Below are 23,020 nucleotides of genomic sequence, written 5' to 3'. Positions count from 1 at the left end.
GCTTGAAAACGGAAGGCTCACTAATAGTTTTCTCACGTGTCGATTTCTGATAAGACTGTTGTTGTTGCTGAGTAAATCCTTCCATTAAAAACAGTGTAATCTGCTGATTTGCTTATCATTGATATTTCAAGGGGCATAGCGTTGTGGGGATGGGTAATGTATCTGTCTATCTTAAAGCAGTGGTCCTCAACTCTTTTGGCACCAGGGACGGACTTTGTGGAAGATAGTTTTTTTTCACAGACTGGGGGTAGGGGAAGGTTTCAGGATGATTCAAGTGCATTACATTTATCGCACACTTTATTTCTATTGTTATTACATCAGCTCCACCTCAGATCATTAGGTATTAGATCCCAGAGGTTGGGGACCCCTGTCTTAAAGGACAGAGCTAACACTCACCTACATGTGGATACAGTGTTTGGTAAAATGCAACTAGGCTCTTTGTGGGGGGTGGGCCATGTAATAGCCTAAATTGAGGTGATTTTTCAGCCTTGGCATATCAGGGTCCTTTTGAATGTAGTTATAGACATGGATATAGATCCACTGCTAATACTGTAGGGCACTGGATCCTGAGTTGTTGGCCATGAAATACCTGCAGGCAAGCCTCTCTTGTGATGCAGTGGTGTGGTGGTGACTCAGTGGCAACCAGACTACTCAGCTTCCTAAATACCAGCGGCTCACTTGAACCTGCCCACAAACGTCTCAACCAAAAGGAGAGGGAAAAACATGCTCACCTACATTTGGAAAACTGGGTCCCAGCACGCCTCTGCTTAGGCTGTCGTGGAAACCTTGTATTTCTTCCTTTCTCCTAGGTGAGACAGGAATCGACCTGTAGCACTAGAGAAACATGTTTGGGTGGGTGCTTAGGACAGCTTCCAGAGCCTGGTTCAGTTTAGGTTATGGCAGCAGAGTTAGAGGGAAAGGTGGATATGTTGATGGCCTTTGTTAATTCCTGTCATCACCCAGATCTCTTTTTTCTGCTGCTCCTTTGTCTCAAATAATGACTTAAAGCTAGAACATTGATGGGAGGTTTTGAAGATCAGAAAAATTGCTCTTGGCTCTAGTTTCTTTTTTTGGTGATAAATATTGTAGTATATTTGCCTGGAGAATCCCAGGGACGGGGGAGCCTGGTGGGCTGCCGTCTGTGGGGTCGCCCAGAGTCGGACACGACTGAAGCGACTTAGCAGCAGTAGCAGCAGCATTGTTATCTAGAACTTGTCTTGAAAATTCAGCTGTTAAAAAACCTGAAAGTTAGTTGCTTAGAATGCACTCTAGTTGTTTTCCCAGTTCATACTGATGGTTGGAATAGAGTAGCCTGCACCTCTAATTAATAAGAATAAGTGCTATGGAGGGCTTCCCTAGTGGCTTAGTGGTAAAGAATCCACCCACCAATGCAGGAGATTGAGATTTGATCCCTCGGTCGAGAAGATCCCCTAGAGAAGGAAATGTCACCCCACTTCAGTATTCTTGCCTGGGAAATTTCATGGACAGAGAAGCCTGGTGGGCTAGAGTCCATGGAGTCACAAGAGAGTCAGACATGACTTAGCGACCAAACAACAAGTTCTGTGGATGAAGGCGGTTAAGTTTTTAGAACACCTTTATAGCTCTGAAATCGTTAAAGGAGCCATTGAATCCATTTACCCATTCAGTCTGCAGCAAGCACAAATGAACAAGTTACAGTACTAAGAAGCAAACACTAGAGACACAGTACTCGGTGGACATGAGTTTGAGCAAGCTCCGGGAGTTGGTGATGGACAGGGAAGCCTGGTATGCTGCAGTCCATTGGATCACAAAGAATCAGACATGACTGAGCAACTGAACTGAGAGACACAGAGGTGTAAGAAGGCAGCCACTGTCTGAAATTATGTTCTAAAAGAGAATACTTGGTAGAAAGTGGCAGGTATTCTGAGACATGCAGGTAACATCCCTGGGTTGTGGGATCTGAGAGAGGCTTTTTGTAGGAGTTAGCATTTGAGCTCATGACCAGGATTATGTAATGAGGTGATGGGTGCCTAGGGGTGGGAATGGGGACTTCAGAACTATGAGGTATGTTGGAGAGGCTGGACCTCTGCCTCAGGTATGATGTATACATTTCATTTATTAACACTTATTATTTTTAGTTGGGATTTTTGCCTCCTTTTTGTTAGCCAGCATTCAGCTGATATTGGCACAGGTACAGGGAATCAGGTGCCTAGCTGCTGATGTTGGTGAAATGACCTTGCACATACAACTTGCATCTCACTTCTCTCACCTCTTGGGAAGGGTTATTAGATCATCATTGGGTGCAGATTTAAGGGCCCCTGCAAATAGATGCATGGAGGGTGCTACAGGCCATCTGTGGTAACTTTCATTTCACCAAAAGCTCCTTTGAGGCCCCACCGAGTAGATGCCCACTGCCAAAAACATGCAAGCATTTCTGGCTTCTCTGTTCTCTGGCTCACAGGATCAGTCCAGTAGTGGAACTTACAGGCTGGCAAAGAAAGGGAAAGCAAAACGAGGTATATATCCTCTTGCGAAGAGAGAAGGAAAGTAGGTCCCTCCTTACAGTCTAGCCTAGCACTGGTGGTGGCTGTAATGGTAATACAGCTAAAACCTCATGATCTGTAACCCTGGGCCAGCATGGTTCTACAGTAAGTCCACTGCATGTGTTGATTCACAGGCTCCTTCCAGCATCCTTGTGAGATGAGAATCATCTCCGTCGTAGAGGTGAGGAAACTGAGGTGTAAGGGACCCTTGGCCCAAGGACACATAGCTAGTGAGTAGTAGAGTCTGCATCCCAACTCAGGCAGTCTGCTTCTGGACTCTGAATCCTTAGCCGTGAGCTGTGTGGCCTCTCAAGAGTATTTCCCACATGATGAGTGAGGCCTGTGCCTGTGTAGATCTTGGATTAGCATTTTGTTAGGACTTGGGAAACCTTGATTTGGTGAAAGTTATTGCCGACAAGTGGAAATTCCTGATCCTGTTCCAACTGGTAAGGATTTTCTGCCTTTCCCTCTTAATTGGCAGCAGTAGTGAGGGGCAGCATGATAGGTGTGATATAAAATTCAAGCCTTGCTTAATCTTGAAAGACTTTGTTTCCTTTTTTTTGATGGTAGTTTACTTTGGCCATTCTGTCAGAATAAGAGGAACTGAGCTGACAGTGCAGACTGATTTTTTTCCCCAGTGGTACAACCATCTGACCTGTCTGTTGAGAAACCTGTATGCAGGTCAGGAAGCAACAGTTAGAACTGGACATGGAAACAACAGGCTGGTTCCATATAGGAAAAGGAGTATGTCAAGGCAGTATATTGTCACGCTGCTTATTTAACTTATATGCAGAGTACATCATGAGAAACGCTAGGCTGGAAGAAACACAAGCTGGAATCAAGAGTGCCGGGAGAAATATCAATAACCTCAGATATGCAGATGACACCACCCTTATGGCAGAAAGTGAAGAAGAACTAAAGAGCCTGGAGAGTGAAAAAGTTGGCTTAAAGCTCAACATTCAGAAAACTAAGATCATGGCATCTGGTCCCATCACTTCATGGGAAATAGATGGGGAAACAGTGTCAGACTTTATTTTTTTGGACTCCAAAATCACTGCAGATGGTGATTGCAGCCATGAAATTAAAAGACTCTTACTCCTTGGAAGGAAGGTTATGACCAACCTAGATAGCATATTTAAAAGCAGAGACATTACTTTGCCAACAAAGGTCCGTCTAGTCAAGGCTATGGTTTTTCCAGTGGTCATATATGGATATGAGAGTTGGACAGTGAAGAAAGCTGAGTGCCACAGAATTGATGCTTTTGAACTGTGGTGTTGGAGAAGACTCTTGAGAGTCCCTTGGACTGCAAGGAGATCCAACTAGTCCATCCTAAAGGAGATCAGTCCTGGGTGTTCATTGGAAGGACTGATGTTGAAGCCGAAACTCCTTGGCCACCTGATGTGAAGAGTTGACTCATTGGAAAAGACCCTAATGCTGGGAAGGATTGAGGGCAGGAGGAGAAGGGGATGACAGAGGATGAGATGGTTGGATGGCATCACTGACTCGATGGACGTGGGTTTGGGTAAACTCCGGGAGTTGGTGATGGACAGGGAGGCCTGGCGTGCTGCAATTCATGGGGTCACAAAGAGTCAGACACGACTGAGTGACTGAACTGAACTGAACAAGTTACTCATCACCGTATCATAAACTCACCATTTCTATTCTCGCAGTATTGAGTTTTTGTTGTTTAGATATTTTGGTTTGGGTAGTGGTATTTTTTGTTTGTTTGTGCCTGTTTGTATCTGCCTGGTATGTTGCTAGTATGCAAAATTATTTGTAAAGAAACTTTGAGAACATAGAATGAAGGACACCAGCCCTTAAGTATTACTGATAGAATTTTAGAGTTTAACATATGATATGGACTCCTTGGTGCAGGCTGTACAGAAGGTAATCCTGGAGCAATTTTCAACAGCGATGGCATTACCTAGGAGCATGAAGTTGAGCCCAGACCTACATTTTAAGTTCAGATTCTTGAAGTTGGCAGATTTTTCTTGACTTGAAACATTTTCAGCCGCTGGAGCATTTGTGGGTGTATTTGGGCCAAGTTAGTTACCTTTTGTTCTGTGATTTCCAATGTGTGAATGAAGTAGATAATCCCTATTTCTGGTTTGGCTGCAGCCAAGTGTATGTGAAGACTTCAGCTGCTGTTCAGATATTTTTCCCCAAGGCCACCTTTTGAGTTTCCCTGTAGCAGATAGAAAAGTAGGTTTTTAAGAGGGCCACATGTTCATCCTTATTTGTTGTTCTACTCTAAAAACACAAGTTTGATTTTGTTTACCATCTATTGTGAATTTTGCATAAAAGAAGCAAGTAATTTGTTTGTTTATACCCCACCTAGTTCAAGAAATTATTAATTTGGCCTGGGCAAGTGTCTCCTGATGGTCATGTGCTTTGTGTGTGTGTGTGTGTGTGTGTGTGTGTGTGTGTGTGTGTGATGATAATTCTACTGCTGGAGAGTCTAGAATCACAAGACTTGTCATGGGATCATTGGTTTGGTGAACACTAGGTTTGTTCTCTCCCTGGACACCTCTATCCAGAAAAATATGAACGTCTTTCATCTTTCTTGGCAAGGTCTGACGTTATTAAACTGAGCGGTGCCGTGTCACTGCTCCACGTTTTCCCCAAGAAACTTTCTGTTGAGAGTGCTGTGGAAAATTCTCATGTGGCAGGTATGTGTGTTGTAAACTCCCATTTTGATCTGAGAGTAAAGCTTATTTAATGGATTTTTATATAGTTCAAGTGATCTCTGTTACCTTATCTCTGCAGAGATGCAGTGTACTTCAGATGTGGAAGGAGCATGCAATCAGAATGAATGATAACAGCTTCCATGCAGCCTGTGGTACCCCACAGGTGAAAGAATGTCACCCAAAGAGGCAGAATACATGATTATCAGTTACAGATTTTTTTTTATTCTGTAGAGGTGACAGCCAGTGTGTCTGTGATATTATATGATATATGGGTAAACCATATAATATCACAAACCAGCTGTTTCTGAAACCTAAACTCACAGTCTTTCACATTTCACATGGAGGGACTGTAGCACCCAGTGAGGGTTGCTTCTAATCTGTATAGTAGAAAGAGCACAGGAGACAGGAAACTTCTGCTGTCTTAATACCAGCACTCTGGGCGGACCAGATCCTCACTGGCTGGGGCGCATGTCCAGAGGGGGCACATCAAGGGAGCTGAGCACTGCTGCTGGTCCTGCTTTTGAATAGGGAACACGTATCTGCCATGTGCAGTTCTGAGTGTTGACCTTTGGTTTTAGATTAATGTCAGTCTCAGAGAATTGATGAGAATGTTGGAACCAGTTCTAGCCACCGCATGAAGACTGGAATGACTGTATTGTTTGTCAGATCTTTCCAGAAAGTACGGCGTGACATCGATCCTAAAACTGTAAAAGTAAATACCCTTGAGCAGTTAATTGTTGTTTACTTTGGAAGCAGGTTATAAACTCGAATCTCTGCTGAACTAATGAGTGTTTCTTTTCTCTTCTCCCAGAGTCAGTTGCTGGCGAGAACTGCTCTCTGGGACAAACGTGTATGACCTTTTTTTATGTCAATAATTAACGGGAATAATTTCATTTACATTAAAGCCATCTATGGTTGGATGGCATCACCGACTCGATGAACATGGGTTTGGGTAGACTCCGGGAGTTGGTGATGGACAGGGAGGCCTGGCGTGCTGCAATTCATGGGGTCGCAGAGAGTCGGACACAACTGAGCGACTGAACTGAACTGAACTGAACTGAGGAAAGTGTTCTCCAGGCTGGCTCTGACAGCCTCTGGTCCTCGTGGGGAAGGAAAGCAAATGCTGAAAAAATTCAGGCTTCCTTCTAGAATACCGTCTTCATGGCAATGATGGCTGCAAGGCTGTTTTTCTTTGAAGTAAAAACCCAGTGTGTGAAGGTTACTCTGGGGTGACTTTATTGTTACATAAGGAGGAGATTTTGTTTCTTGCTGGTATGCTGAGTGATGGAGGTTAAAGGTAGAACTAACTATGTGTAGAACTAAAACAAAGCACCTGAAACTTTTAGGAAACCAGCAACATTTAGAGGCTCCTGACCCATTTTGGCCATGCATTTTTCAGTTGTAAGGCCCACACTGGCACTTCACAGCCTGTTTCTCAAATATATAAAGAGCAGAGTCATCCACATTATTGAGAAGACAATTTGAAGCCCAGGCCTTGTCAGCTAGGAAGATAACTAGTATTGCTATCAGGGGCGTGTGTGTGTGTTAGGAAAGAAAGTGAAAGTGAAGTCACTCAGTCGTGTCTGACTCTTTATGACCCCATGGACTGCAGCCCACCAGGCTCCTCCATCCGTAGAATTTTCTAGGCAAGAATACTGCAGTGGGTTGCCATTTCCTTCTCCAGGGAATCTTCCCAACCCAGGGATCGAACCTGGGTCTCCTGCATTGTGGGCAGACGTTTTACATCTCAGCCACCACAGGCTGTGTGTTAGGGGGAGAAGAGTATATCCCAGTATAGTCAGGTTCACTTTGAACAAAAAAACTTCCCTCCCTTGTTGTTTCTTGATAGAAGGAGAAACTTCCTGCTTGTTGTTCAGTCGCTTAGTCGTCTCTGACTGTGACCCATAGACTGCAGCATGCCAGGCATCCCTGTCTTTCACTGTCTCCCAGAGTTTGCTCAAATTATGTCCGTTGAGTTGGTGATGCCATCCAACCATCTCATCTGTGCTGTCACTCCTTCTGCATTTGCCTTCAGTCTTTGCCGGCATTACCATCAGGGTCTTTTCCAGTGAGTCTGCTCTTCACATCAGGTGGCCAAAGTATTGGAGCTTCAGCTTCACCATCAGTCCTTCCAATGAATAATCAGGACTGATTTCCTTTTAGGATGGACTGGTTGGATCTCCTTGCAGTCCAAGGGACTCTCAAGAGTCTTCTCCAACACCACACTTCAAAAGCATCAATTCTTCAGCACTCAGCCTTTTTTATAGTCCAACTCTCAGATCTGTGCATGACTATTGGAAAAACTATAGCTTTGACTAGACGGACCTTTGTTGGCAAAGTGATGTCTCTGCTTTTTAATATGCTGTCTAGGTTTGTCATAGTTTTTTTTCCAAGGAGCAAGTGTCTTTTAATTTTGTGGCTGCAGTCACCATCCACAGTGATTTTGGAGCCCAAGAAAATTAAGTCTGCCACAGTTTCCACTTTTTCCCTATCTATTTGCCATGAAGTGATGGGACTGGATGCCATGATCTTAGTTTTTTCAAACTTCAGTTTAAAGCCAGCTTTTTCACTCTCCTCTTTCATCTTCATCAAGAGGCTCTTTAGTTTCTCTTCACTTTGTGCCATTAGAGTGATATCATCTGCATACCTGAGGTTGTTGATATTTCTCCTGGCAATCTTGATTCCAGCTTTTGATTCATCTAGCCTGGAATTTCGCATGTTGTACTCTGCATATAAATTAAATAAGAGGGTGACAGTATACAGCCTTGCCGTACTCCTTTCCCAGTTTTGAACAAGTTTGTTGTTGAATGTCTGATTCTAACTATTGCTTCTTGACCTGCGTACAGGTTTCTCAGGAAACAGGTAAGGTGGTCTGGTACTCCCATTTCTTTAAGAATTTTCTACTTGTTGTGATCCACACAGTCAAAGGCTTTAGTGTAGTCAGTGAATCAGAAGTAGATGTTTTTCTGGAATTCCCTTGCTTTCTCCATGATCCAGTGAACGTTGATAATTTGATCTCTGGTTCCTCTGCCTTTTCTAAACTCAGCTTGTATATCTCGAAGTTCTGGTTCACGTACTTTTGAAGCCTAAACTTGAAGGATTTTGAGCATAATCTTGCTAACATGAAATGAGCACAATTGTATGACAGTCTGAACATTCTTTGCCATTGTCCTTTGGGATTGGAATGAAAATGACTTTTTCCAGTCCTGTAGCCACTGCTGAGTTTTCTAAATTTGCTGGCATATTGAGTGCAGGACTTTAACAACATCATCTTTCAGGATTTTAAATAGCTTAGCTGGAATTCCATCACCTCAACTAGCTTTGTTCCTAGTGATGCTTCCTAAGGCCCACTTGACTTCATACTCTAGGATGTTTGGCTCTAGGTGAGTAACCACACTATCGTGATTATCTGGGTCATTAAGACCTTTTTTGTACAGTACTTCTGTGTATTCTTGCCACCTCTTCTTAATCTCCTCTGCTTCTATAAGGTCCTTGCAGTTTCTGTCCTTTATTGTGCCCATCTTTGCATGAAATTTACTCTTTGTATCTCCCAGTTTTCTTGAAGCGATACCTAGTCTTTCCCATTCTGTTGTTTTCCTCTGTTTCTTTGCATTGTTCATATAAGAAGGCCTTCTTATCTCTCCATGCTATTCTCTGGAACTCTGCATTCAGTTGGGTATATCTTTCCCTTTGTCCCTTTCCTTTTGCTTCTCTTCTTTCCTCAGCTATTTGTGAAGCCTCCTCAGACAATCATTTTTCCTTCTTGCATTTCATTTTTTATGGGATGGTTTTGGTCATTGCCTCCTGCACAGTGTTAATGAACCTCTGACCTTGGATCTTAAGGCACTCTGTCTACCAGATCTAATCCCTTGAATCTATTGGTCACCTCCACTGTATAATCATGAGGGATTTCATTTAGGTCATACCTGAATGGTTTTGTGGTTTTCCCCATTTTCTTCAATTTAAGCCTGAATTTTGCAATAAGGAGCTTATAATCTGAGCCATAGTCAACCCCAGGTCTTGTTAGAGCCTCTCCATCTCTGGCTGCAAAATACATAATCAGTCTGATTTTGATATTAACTATCCGGTGATGTCAGTGTGTAAAATTGCCTCTAGGGTTGTGGAAAAGAGTAATTGTTATGACCAGAGTGTTCTCTTGACAAAACCCTGTTAACCTTTGCCCTGCTTCATTTTGTACCCCTAGGCCAAACTTGCCTATTATTCCGGGTATCTATTGACTTCCTACTTTTGCATTCCAGGCCCCTATGATGACGAGGGCATCTTTTTGGTGTTAGTTCTAGAAGGTGTTAAGGGTTTTCGTAGAACTGGTGAACTTCAGCTTCTTCAACATTAGTGGTTGGGCATAGACTTGGATTACTGTGACGTTGAATGGTTTGCCTTGGAAACAAACCAAGATCATTCTGTCACTTTTGAGACTGTACCCAGGTGGTGCATTTTGGACTCTCTTGTTGACTGCGAGGGCTGCTCCATTTCTTCTAAGGGATTCTCGCCCACAGTAGTAGATAATAATGGTCATCTGAATTAAATTCGCCCATTCCTATCCATTTTAGTTCACTGATTCCTGAGACATTGGTGTTCACTCTTACCATCTCCTGCTTGACCACATCCAATTTATCTTAATTAATGGACCTAACATTTCAGATTCCTGTGCAGTATTATTCTTTACAGCAAAGGACTTTACTTTCACCACCAGACGCATCCACAACTGAGTGTCGTTTCTGCTTTGGCCCAGCCACTGCATTCTTTCTGGAGCTATTCGTCTTAGCTCCAGAAAAAATGGAGCTCTTTCCCATTAGCATACTGGACACCTTCCAACTTGGGGGGCCCCCTCTTCTGGTGTGATATCTGTTTGCCTTTTCCTACTGTTCGTGGGGTTCTCTAGGCAAGAATATTGAAGTGGTTGCCATTCCTTCCTCCAGTGGACCACATTTTGTCAGAACTCTTCACTATGAACCGTCCATCTTGGATGGTCCTGCACAGCATGGCCCATAGCTTCATTGAGTTATGTAAGCCCCTTCGTCACAACAAGGCTGTGATCCATGAAGGGGAATTTGCTGCTAGTAACTAGTTAGTTCTGAAAGGATTTGGGTTCCTGCTGTGCAGTTTTTAAAATGATGATCCAAGTGCAGGATGGAGAGCAGAAGAGTTTCCCATTGTCATTAAGTGCTGCTGCTTCATAATTAATAGCCTTTTAAATATTCTTAGTTTTGGGGAGGAAGGGATGCTCAGAATTGAGGATTCTCTGTAAGATCTTCAGTGAGACATAAGATGGTGACTGTCCAGCTTCCCCAGGGTGTGGTCACTCTCTGATGTTGACAAAATTTGATGCGGCTCCTCAAGGAACTGTGGCTGGCGCCAAGCTGCCACAGCCTCTGGGCTCCCATAACCACTCCTCCTCAGCTGGTGAACCAGCTCTGGGGAAGCCAGCATTCATGCTTTGGTTTCTTTGCCTTTAAAAAAGAAAAAAATTTTTAATATGCCCTGGGACCACTTTGAGGTTTTCAGTAATTTTCCTTGGGGTATAGCCCCACAGTTTAGGAGAACTGTCCAAAGCCTGGGCTCATAACAGGAATAAAGCCCCTTTTCCCTTGTTATTACTGCTTTCCTCTTCACTGACTAATTAGCCAGCTGCTGTAGGTCTCATTAAACTTCATTAATCCTGAGCATCTGTCTATTGGAACTGCCTCAAGATAAAAAGGGAAAACTCAGCTAAACATTTTTGTTGCTCCTGCTAATTACCCCGAGCTATATATTTTTATTAATTAATTGCTCTACTTTCAAATCTGAATGAAGACCTTTCCCCATGCCAGACAGCAGGCATTTCTCTCTCCCCTGGCTGAGGAGGCACTGCTCTGTGGTTTGGTATGTGGAGTGCCTGTAGTTATCAGGGCCAAAAATAGGATGGCTCTGGAAACCAAGCTAAAAGGAAAACACACGTGGAGTCTGGCTGTGTATAACCTAGGCCTGTTCAAAGCTTTGAGTTGATATTGATGCCTTAAAAAAAAACAAACACAGGTACAATGTTAAATAATCTCATCTCTCTGAAAAAATACATGATGGCAAAACAATCACAAATCTATTTTCTTGACTCAGTGATTCCAGAATCTAAAAAAATAATTTAAATGGGGTTTGGGATAGGAGAGAATCATAAGACATTTCTCTGTTGTAGATAAAGGTGATGCCAGAAAGGAAGATGTTGATCTTGGGTTTGGATTGGTGGTGACTGAGCGCATGGTGAATTACACCCCTCCAGTGGGAGGTAGGGGAGAAGAGCACCCTTGATGCACCTTGAAGAGACCCTGGTGAAAGGGAAAGAACAGTTGAAAATACGGAGGGCTTTCTGATGAGGACCTCTGCCATCACTGAATTATAAGTAAAAGTTTTGGTTTTGGAATTGTCAGGAATTAAGGTGGATGGAACTAAGAGAATTAGTTCTACTGGTCCCTGTGTGTCGGGAATAAACTAATTCATCCTTGAGACTTGAGCCTAATTTCATATCAGTTGTGCTGGTAAGGTCTTGGGTCTGGCTTCTGGGACTGTGCTTGCTTTGTGACTGTGGGCAAGCCACTGAACCTCTCGGAGCCTTATAGTTTACTCTTAGGCAAAATATGTTTGATGATAAGAGCACCTGCTGCACAGTGTGGTTGTGAGAATTACATAAGTTTGGGTGAAATGCTTAGAAGGGTGTGTGGCCCTTCTGGTAAGTGCTCCATAAACTTGTAAGTATGGAGGTGGATGTGGGAGATTCCCGATTGTTAGGATCACGTCCGTGGAACTTCCCGCTTGCGTGGCTGGAGTGCTGGTAGATCAACTCCAGTGGGCTCTGATCCTCTCCTTGCTGCTGATTCGTGATATCATCTTGAGTCAAATCTCAACTGTGAAGCTTTGACCTCTTGACTCATGTCTGATGAGTTAATCTCTCTCCCATGCGTTGCTTGTTCCTCATTGCCATGCAGTATAATTACCTGTCATCGAGGCTGGTGTGTCATTAAACAGTAAACTGCACACCTCTCTTTATTTCCTGTTACTTAGTACAGCAGTTTTCAAATACGTTTTAAAAATGGAATTTGTTTTTCCCATAAATTAAATCTGAGGTGGAACTCCGGTAAATAAAGCATGTGAAATGGAGTGTTTCTGACCAAAGTACAGGTGAGAAAGTGTACTTGGAGCATGCCCTTGGGCATCCTGGTTTGAAAACCAGTGTTTCTTCAGTGATTGTCATTTATTTTTGTGTTACAATAATATCCTCAGTGCCCTATTGAAAGGGAGTATTAATATTTGTTTGCCTTATTTTGCTTATAAGTGTTGTATAAGGTTAAATACTGATTTAGTAGTCTCCAGAAGAAAGACATGGAAATTCAGGTTGGTGTTTTACTTATTTAGGAGTGCTCGCTGAAGGCAGCATTTCACATTTGACCTTTTGTGGTGCCCAGGGAGAATTTGTTTTTCTCTGGTGAGTGCCCTCTTTTTTTCCCCCTACTCATCAATCTCAGACCCACTGGTGAACCTTAGTTCTCTTATCAAATAAAAATGAGTTACATGTTTTTCTCTTCAAATGGAAATGCCCTTGACGTATTTAAAAAATGGTATGTGCTCATTAACAACAACACAAAAAAACAGTGCAGAAATACAGAAACAGAAATGCCTTCTACATCTGCTTCTGCTCTCTTGGGATAATTAGAGTTAATGGTTTGAAAAGTATCTTCCTGTACCTTTCTATATACTTACACTTAAATAAATAGATATTCATAGGATCATGCAAAAGATATATACGATTCTGTAAGTAATTCTTCATTCATTTCCCTTACTCTGTTTTGGCATGTATATAGTGTTCTTTTATATGAATGGATCATAGTTTAATCAGTCTATTAATATATTTAGTTGTTTTTGGTTTTATGCATTTTTTGTGGGGGCAGGGGGAGGTAAGGGCTTCTCTGGTGGTGCAGCAGTAAAGAATCCGCCTGCAATTCAGGAGTTCAATCCTTGGGTCAAGTCGGGAAGACCCCCTGGACAAGGAAATGGCAACCCACTCCAGAATTCTTGCCTGAAGAACCCCATGGACAGAGGAGCCTGGAGGGCTACAATCCGTAGGATCACAAAGAGTCTGACATGACTTAGCAGTTAAACAACATGTTGTTTTTGCCCTCCATTTATTACAATTATTTTAAAAATCTGCAGTTCATATCCTGTACATCTTTATGTACAAGTATTTCTAAAAAGTATATAGAGGTGTGATTGGTAGAGGGAGGAAATGGATTTAAAAATTTTTCATATTGCCCACTTACCCTTCCACCCAGTACATACTCGTATGTCCATTTCTCTGTGTCTTTGGACAAGGTTTGTTTTTCAAGTTCAAGAAACAAAGCTTATTTTCACCTACTTTCACCTAGTCCTGGAAGTGGAATCTCTGCTATCTACCACCCCAACGGAACATCGCTGAACCTCCAGCCCTTCCCACCCAGTTCCAAGATTATTATCTTTATAGAGTCTGTTGAGGAGAAGCTGCCAAGGTTTTTATTAAGCAATAAAATGTCCTGAAAACAAGTAAGCTATAGCAGTAGAGTTCCCAGGCCACGTCTAGGTAACCAGGAGTCAAGCTTTTCCTGTGACAGACCTATTCCCTTACAGATGGGTAAAACCACAGCAGCCGGGTCAACACACCTGTCATAAGCCCGCGATGTTGTGAAGTGAGAGTTAACATCTTGCTTCTAGTGATGGGAGGTAAAAGGGATGGGTGAGGGCCTGCAGGTGGGGTGTGTACTTTCGGACATTATAAAAGTTCTATTGGGGGACTTCCCTAGTGGTCCAGTGGCTAAGACTCTGTGCTCTCAATGCAGAGGGCCTGGGTTCGATCTCTGGCCAGGGAACCAGGATCTCAGGAACTCAGTTCTCACATGCTGCGACTAAGAGTTTGCATGCCACAAGTAAAGATCCACGCCCCAGTTAAGACCAGGTTCAGTTCAGTTCAGTCGCTCAATCGTCTCTGACTTCTTGCGACCCCATGGACTGCAGCACACCAGACTTCGCTGTCCATCACCAACTCATGGAGCCTACTCAAACTCATGTCCATTGAGTCGGTGATGTCATCCAACCATCTCATCCTCTCTCGTCCCCTTCTCCTTCTGCCTTCAATCTTTCCCAGCGTCAGGGTCTTTTCCAATGAGTCAGCTCTTTGCATCAGGTGGTGAGAGTTTTGGAGTTGCAGCTTCAGCAACAGTCCTTCCAATGAATACTCAGGATTGATCTCCTTTAGGATGGACTGATTGGATCTCCTTGCAGTCCAAGGGACTCTCGAGAGTCTTCTCCAACACCACAGTTCAAAAGCATCAGTTCTTCAGTGCTCAGCTTTCTTTATAGTCCCACTGTCACATCCTTACATGATTACTAGAAAGACCATAGCTTTGATTAGATGGACCTTTGTTGGCAAAGTAATGTCTCTGCTTTTTAATATGCTGTCTAGGTTGGTCATAACTTTTCTTCCAAGGATAAATGAATATAAATAAAAGATAAATATAAAAAAACAAAAAAGGTTCTGTGGGAAGACACTTGCATTTAAATTAAGCAACACTGTGCAACAGATTTAAGTTTCTAAGACAAATAGAACAGCAAAAAAAATGAATCTTCCTATTTACGGCCCCTTTTTGTTACTTTTTTCATTTGAAGAAATTAAGGTAAATGACCAGTTGTACATGAGGAAGATTCCACCAGATCCAGGGCATACCTGGTGCATTGTCTTCTGTAAAACTCTACTTAAAGCTTTGATAAGGATTCCCATCAATGAGAAATAGGTACTGATTAAAAAAAAAAAAAAAACTAGTTAACTGTCCTGCTCTCCTTTGATGAGAGTGAGGGCCTGTTCAGGGACACCCTCCACCCAGCTGTTTGACTAGATCCTTAGAGGGAGTGACTGTGAGGCCATCTCCTCCTCCAGTTTTTCTGACCTCCTTTATTAAAGCAAGGTACTGTACAATGTGTACTTACAGGATCTGTCCACCAAAACTGTGCTATTTGGCTTTGTAAGAAATCTTATGTGACCACTTACTCTATGTGTGGGGTTGAGGAAAACCACAGAGAAAGTTAGCAGAATTGTTTAGTATTTGACCCTGTGAGTGATAATTTTCTCTTTTTCATTTTGACACCTTAAAAATAACTAAATGTTGGTTGAGCATGGTCATCAGTTATCTAGTGCTGTGAATTCTTAAGGAATTGAAAATAGCTGGTGAGCTTTTTAAAACTGAAATGCAGTTGATGTAAAGTATTACCAGTTTCAGGTGTTCTACATAATGATTTAATATTTGCATGTGTTAGGAAATTATCACCATAAGGTAAGAACTCAGGTCTTTTAGGGGTTCTTTCCAATGTCTTCATAGCATTTACTCAATAAATCGTTGCTCATTAGTTGATAGATTGACCCAAGATGAAAAAAAAATCACCGTAGACCTGTATGGCTGAATGTCAGATACTAGAATGTAGACCATTTGCTCTTCTACGTGGAGTCAATTTCCAGTAAAATAGTTGGCTGAGTTAAATATATAATCGAAGATTGGGTCAGAATTTATCATTCAGTTATTGCTTCTTGGATGAAGAATATACAGTAAGAAGTGAAATTTGGGTTTGATGCATTATGATATCATGTAGAAAATAGTGCTAAGCTCTAAAATTATTTAGTGTAGTCCAGAGAGCAGCTTATCTTTATAGCATTATGCATTTTGTATTTTCGTCTTGGCACAACTGCTAGTTACTTCTGAAATCCAAGTGTAGTTTAGATGTCTTTCCTCAAACACACATGAAAGCTTGGGCTTATTTAATTTTGAAGTTTGGCACTGAAGTTGAGACAGCCTTACTTAATTTATTGTTCTGCCACTTTATCCCTGATAGTTTTTCGGCGGTGCATCATGGTTACTGGCAAGAAGGGGTTTAGGTGATTAATTTGTAATGCTCTTCAGGAAAGAAGCCAGTTTTAAAATTCTTTTTTCATTTGTTTTTATATATAACTTCTCTTCCCACTAAGTGAAACCTTGTCGTCATTATATAGATACAAGTGATAACAGGCATCACTGTGGCTTCTTTGTTTCCAAATGCCGGTTCTTTTTAGATTAAATTTACACACATAGCCTTCTTTGGAGGCCTTCCATGATACCTTAGATTTTTGTTACATGGGCGCTTCCATAATCAGTTCGTTCAGAGATGATTATTTTAGTAAACACGATTGTTGTTGTTGTCATCTAGGTGCTAAGTCATGTCTGACTCTTTTGGGACCCGTGGGCTGTAGCCCACCAGGCCTCTCTGTCCATGGGATTTCCTAGGCAAGAACACTGGGGTGGGTTCCCATTTCCTTCTACAGAGCATCTTCCTAACTCAGGGATTGAACCTGCGTCTCCTGCACTGGCAGGTGGATTCCCTACCAGTGAGCCACCAGGGAAGCCCAGTGAACACTATGCATGCATGCTGAGTTGCTTCAGTTCAGTCGCTCAGTCGTGTCCGACTCTTTGCGACCCCATGAATCGCAGCACACCAGGCCTCCCTGTCCATCACCAACTTCTGGAGTTTACCCAAACCCATGTCCATCGAGTCGGTGATGCCATCCAACCATCTCATCCTCTGTCATCCCCTTCTCCTCCTGCCCCCAATCCTTCCCAGCATTAGGGTCTTTTCCAATGAGTCAACTCTTCGCATGAGGTGGCCAAAGTATTGGAGTTTCAGCTTCAATATCAGTCCTTCCAATGAACACCCAGGACTGATCTCCTTTAGGATGGACTGGTTGATCTTCTTGCAGTCCAAGGGACCCTCAAGAGTCTTCTCCAACACCACAGTTCAAAAGCATCAATTCTGCGGCTCTCAGCTTTCTTCACAGTCCAACTCTCATATCCATACATGACCACTGGAAAAACCATAGCCTTGACTAGACGGACCTTTGTTGGCAAAGTAACATCTCTGCTTTTAAACATGCTATCTAGGTTGGTCATAACCTTCCTTCCAAGGAGTAAGTTGCTTCAGTTGTGTCCAACTCTTTGCAACCCCGTGGACCATAGCCCACCCAAGCTTCTCCGTCAGTGGAATTCTCCAGGCAAGAATACTGAAGTGGGTTGCTATGCCCTCCCCTCCCTGCAGGGGAATCTTCCCTATCCAGGTGTCAAACCCACGTCTCTTACATCTCCTGTGTTGGCAGGCTGGTTCTGTACCACTAGCGCCACCTGGGTTTTCTTGCTGCCTCTGACAGTAAACACTGTACTGTTCATGAAAAGCAGCTTTAGGGTGACTTTTAGGTCTTTGCTCCTTCCTTCCTGTTTGTGTGGTTTAAAACAAGAGTCTTTTGGATCTGAGCTTTTTGTCCTCAGTGAATTACAGTTAATTTGGACATCCTCATTGTATAGACTAGCTATCAGGAACTGTACTGAGAGGCTGGAGTTGGTGCAGTCATCTTGTTGGCAGCATCAGCCTCTCTGAAAAGACCAAGTAGTAAGTATCCTCTTGTATTTTGAGTATCTGACAATAATGTGACTCTAGCGTATGAAAGGAGAAGGAAATGGCAACCCACTCCAGTATTCTTGCCTGGAGAATCCCAGGGACGGCGGAGCCTGGTGGGCTGCTGTCTATGGGGTTGCACAGAGTCGGACACGACTAAAGCGACTTAGCAGCAGCAGCAGTGTATGAAAGACATTTCTATTTTGCTCCCTGCACCATTGACCTGAAGAATTCTGGAAAAGTAGAGAAGACAGAAAAATCATCAAGAGCCAGGGCACACACTATTTGATTTTCAACGTACTGTCCAGAATGGCTCCCTTTTTTGCTCATTACATGAAAAAAGATGCATAGCAAACTCCTCTCTTACCACATGTACCTGAGAGTCCTGTAATACAAACCTCCGTTAAAGACCTTGAAAATGAATTGCAGGAAAAGCCCTTGACAATGAGTTGCAGAATTTTACCTTTACCTGTGAATTTGTGTGCCATATAGTAGTCTGGTTTAGAATATATTATTCACTGTTTCTTTAGTTGTTGCTTAGAAAAAGTTATACCACACAGACACACACCTTCATATATTGCAATTAAATTAGCTTCATAAAGTCTTATTATCTTTAGTCTACCTATTATGTTTGCCCCTTAAAAAATTCTCTCCTAGTTAGTCTGTATTAATGTGAGCATTCTGCATAAAAGTTTAATAATTAAGGATGTACTGTCTTTTTAGATCCAAACCTGTTCCATCTTTTGCGTATATTACAAGTTACACTCTGTTCACCTTGACCTAGTATTTTGTAATCTCCCAGGAAGAATTGGGGAGGAGAGGTGATGGTGAATAAAATGTCCTTCAGAGTAAGAATTGAGGACCTGAGGTGTGTGTGCACGTGTGCAGGGGGCAGGAGGGGGGTCGTGGAATCTGGGCCCAGCCTCCTGGCGCTTCCTCATCCTTGGAACAGGAAGTAAAGGTGTGGCCTTGAGTTCCAGCCTGTGGTGCTCACCATACCTTGTCTCTCCTGACAGCTGGGGTAACGCTGTTAATCCTGTTGTGTCATGGTAACCAGATAATTACTCCTCAGCTGAGAGGGTCCCCCCACCTCCCCACCCCACCCCTGCCTGACCTGATGTGTGGGCAGAGTCCTAGTAAAATAACTTCAAAAAGAAAGCTCATATGGCTATAGCATGTCAGCCTAGCTTCATGTCCTTGAAAACAGAAGCTAGCAAATGGGATGTGGAACCAAGGATATTCTAAAAGATGTTTTACACTTGGACTCGACAGACCTTTTCTGTGAAGGTCAGATAGAAACTATGTTAGGCTTTGCCGCCATGCAGGGTCTCTATCTTGTCTCCTCATCCTCCTTTAGTGACCCTTCCCAACCCTCAATAAGAATGAAAAAGCCCTCTAGCTGCCAGGCTGTACAGAAACAGACTCAAAGGCCGGAGTTTGCTGATGCCTGTTTTAAATTTTGGTCATGAAGAAACTGAGCCAAGATGGATGGCTGAGGTTTTTGTGCTGTTTGGGGCAATAACGTGTTTTCCGCGAGCACCGTGGGAGGGGATGTGAGTGGGAGCTTCGGGATTCCTTCAGGTTCTGGTCCTGGGTGTGCCTTTGCTAGCCGGATGCCCTCAGCAAAATCCCCAGAACCTTTCTGGGCCTTGTCTAGTCAGAACTGGTGGCTTATAATAAACAAGGTACTGCTGCAGCTTCCACCAGTGCATGGGAGCGAAGGAGGACTCACTTCATCCCTCACCCTCTTGATTTCCCTGGCTGCAGTTTCAGGCTGGTTCCTGCTTGCTGGCCTGATCCACAGAGATGGAGAATAGCAGAGCCAATGGGATGGTTTTCTGTCTGTGAAGTTGTTTTGAAGCATGCCGCAAATTTTCTAGGCAGGTTGAGTGGATGATTTCTGAATATTTCTTCCTGAGGTGTGTCTCTCTGTTTCAAGGCACTCACTCGTCCCTTCTGGTTTGGTGGTGTTCACCCTGGTTCTCATCTCAGGGGAGTCAGTGCTGTTGGTCTCCTTGGTTTCAGAGTTGGCCCCCACCATCACCTCTGGCTCCTCCACAGCCTCAGTGTCAGTGTTTGTGACTTTAAGGGGCTCACCTTGAGGTGATAACCGTGGCAGGGTGGGAGCCCTGGAACGTGGCCTGCTTTCTCAGTTCATCACTGCAGCCTCCTCCAGAGCTTCCCGCTGTGAGCCTTGATTCCCACCCTGGCACAGCCGGGCTGTGCTGCTCACAAGAAAGACCCTCAGGAAGCTGCAAGCCTTGCACCCTGACATAAACTGTAGGCGCCGGGTTATGGGGAGTTCACGGTTGTTTTATAGTCTGCACATCAGAATGTTAAGTGTTAGCAGAGAATTTCATATTTGCTACACATGCATTTACAACAGATGTTTACATGTGTTTTGTCCATGAAGCTGGTTAAACTGTTGGGAAAGTATTTTCACTCAAGTTCTATTTATATACAAATGAGCAAACATAAATTAAAGGCCCCCAGACTAATCCTTCACAGGGCCTTCAGTCAAAAGATTAGTTTCCTTCCTTTTGCTGCCTCAAGATAACAGTTTGATTCTCTATTATCAATTCAGCCAGTTGCCTGTTTCCGGTTTCCTGCTCTGTGTATTTTGCATGTCACTCTTGGGAAATGATTTATTTATTTTTTCAAGCCAAGGCACATATGGGGCCTCCACCCTACTGTATCCTTTTGTTCTGAGTTAGAATTCTTTAAAAAGAGGAAAAAAAAAAAAAACCCTCAAGAATTGGGCTTTAATGGATAAATTGTTAAAATTAGTATAAATGAAGTCTTGTGACTTTTGGCTTGTTTGGGTCACGTTGAAATAGTGTTATACCCTTCTGTGTTTTGCAGCTTCACTCTTATTGTATGGGCATGTGGTGGCAATTGTCCCCAAACAAAGCAGAAACAAACAAAACTCTGTGAAACTACTTTTTAGATTAGCTTTTGGACCCCTTCTTACCTGAAAGACAATATCACAAAATTGCATTTTTATCATTTATCAGACCCCGAAGAACAGTTGCAGTTCGGTTTTCTTCATGAACAGTTGGAACCAGCAGCGGAAGCCACCAGACTTAACTTGAGAGCCTATTTGTTGGGCACTGAGTGTTCAGCAAACGTTTATTGTGCATCCTCCACCCCCTAGTCTCCAGGCACATGCTAAGGCTCTAAGCGGATATGGAGTTGGGTCCTTGCCCTGGATGCAGTTACAGACTAGTTAAAGAGATAGGACATAATAAACAGAGGAGAGAGACCGAGACTTCATCCCATCAAGTGCATTCCTCTTGGAAGAACTAATCTTGGCCTGGGTCTTAAAAGAAGTACTTTCAAGGTTAGGAGAATGGTGTAAGCAAAGGTGAAGGAAAGGAATGTGCAAAGTGAGTGTTGAGAACATGAAGAGTAAGGATCTTTGGGGTTGGATTTGAGCAGGGAGATGGGTGGGTATTGGAAGGGATCCCAGAGAAAGCAGGTGTCCTGCTAGAGGCTGTTCAGGACCCTTGAATGCCAGGCACAGATTCGGACTGTCTTGTAGATGGCTGGGGAACATTGAAGATGCTGGTGCAGTGGCATACCTTTGAAACACCACTGTTTGGAGGAGATAATTCTGGCACTGATATTTAAGAAGGGTAAGGATAGGAAAGGCACGAGGCAAGGGATTTCAGTAACTGTTGGATGATGGAACATGAACCCATCCTAACTGTAGTGGGTTTTACCTTCCAAATACCCAAAAAATACATTGCTGAGATCATCCTCATGGCAGCTGTACTGCTTTGTAATATTTTTTGTTATTTTTTAACTTTCCATATAGTTTCCCCAGCTAGACTTTCAGTTCATCAAGGGCAAGTCTTATGTAGAGAGTTCTGTGTGAAGTCTGCACTTTTTAAATACTGGAGCTTATTAATACTCTCAACTCCAGATTAGTCCTTACTCAGCTTGCTGTACAGTATTGTTGATTTAAGTAGCTACCTGTGGGATGTATTTATGGAATGATTGTCTTGTCTCCTTTTGATTTCTGCTTCCATTCTGTACCTCATTCCCTTCTCTGAACCCAAGTCTATACCTAACTTGACTGTGTGTTTATATGGAGAAAAATTACATGGTTGCCAACTCTTGCTTAAGATAGGCGACTATCTTAGCACAACTGAGGAAGATCCTGATAGAAGATACTGGGTTACACCAACAGGTTCTGACTGTTTGAAAAGTAGAAGAAAGACTTTCCCTCTTTCAGTCAGGTATAAATTCAGTCATTGAGAGAATAAATGGAGTCATTTGTCAGTCCTTGTTTCTGTGTTCCCCTTATTTTTCCATCCAGAAATGGTTTCATGCCTCCAGGCCTTTCTTCATCCCTGGCTGCCATCCGTCCCATTCCATAGCTGGAGCTGAAGCATATGGTGAATGTGGTTATGTTTAGCTTTCTGTACAGAGGGTGTTGTGGAAAGATACTGTACAATCATTTCCATAACACAATGCCCTTCTGTTCATCAAAGCTATTTCTATAACCTGTAGCTTAACTCGTGCTAACACAGTGTTCATTTTTCCAGTTAGAGCCAGTTCTCCAGAGTAAGTTAGTTTTAAAAAGTGTTCCAGCCTTCCAATACTGATCATAGTTATTCCCTAAAAAGAAAGTCAGTTATGTGCTTCTAGGAGGGGATGATGAAGAGGATATTCACAGCCCTTTGGTTGAAATTAAGCAAGTATGTTTCTCTGTTCTACGTATCTCATCCTCTTTCTATGAGACGTCTTCTGAAAATTTCTGATTAGGCTATAGTCCATGGGGTCACAAAGAGTTGGACACAACTGAGCAGCTAAGCACGTATACACACACACACACACACACACACACACACACATCAAAAACAAAAGACAGTGAATCTAGATACTCAGAGGAAAAGATCCTAATCTTTCTTAACCTAAACAGTGGAAGAGACAGAATGACACCCAAGGACACCCGGTACAGCCAGTGTCACTGGTGGCTGGTGACACTGAACAGCCCACCACCCCACCAAGCCTTGGGCTTTGCAGGAGAGCACGCTGGTGTCCCACGTCCCTGACAAAGTTAGTCTTCTGAGTTAGTGAGCTTTGAGAAAGTGTCAATTATTGTTTATAGGCATGATAGTGTCATCTTGTAAAATTCTATTTTCAGGAAAGAGCGCCATGCTATAAAAGTCACATGTTATTCATCCCTTCCAATCAGAGGCCAATGCAGATGTTGCTCCTCACTCAAGGTTGGGTTTCTTATTTGCTTCCCAGTGGTCCTCACTGACCTGGTGGTTGGCTAGTTCATGTCTGAGCCTATGGAGCTAAGAAGACTTAGCT

At 43.0% G+C, this 23,020-nt stretch overlaps 1 protein-coding gene and 1 long non-coding RNA gene across 7 annotated transcripts in view; one reads left to right on the top strand and one right to left on the bottom strand.

Annotated features, from left to right (window-relative positions):
• Positions 1–23,020, top strand: part of SPTBN1 (spectrin beta, non-erythrocytic 1) — a 206,786-nt gene that overhangs the window by 109,702 nt on the left and 74,064 nt on the right. The window lies entirely within an intron of this gene.
• On the bottom strand, positions 5,859–10,699 carry LOC145545336 (uncharacterized). Its single transcript, XR_014082011.1, has 2 exons — positions 7,204–10,699; positions 5,859–6,118 (listed from the first exon to the last, which is right to left on the bottom strand). It is a non-coding gene; the product is annotated as an uncharacterized LOC145545336 (long non-coding RNA).

The sequence above is a fragment of the Giraffa tippelskirchi genome, chromosome 4 (genome assembly GCF_054371585.1).
Source record: "Giraffa tippelskirchi isolate mGirTip1 chromosome 4, T2T-mGirTip1v1.2.pri, whole genome shotgun sequence".
Lineage (NCBI taxonomy): Eukaryota > Metazoa > Chordata > Mammalia > Artiodactyla > Giraffidae > Giraffa > Giraffa tippelskirchi.
The sequence above is the reverse complement of the archived record's forward strand: the minus strand, read 5'-3'. Positions and strand labels throughout refer to the sequence as shown.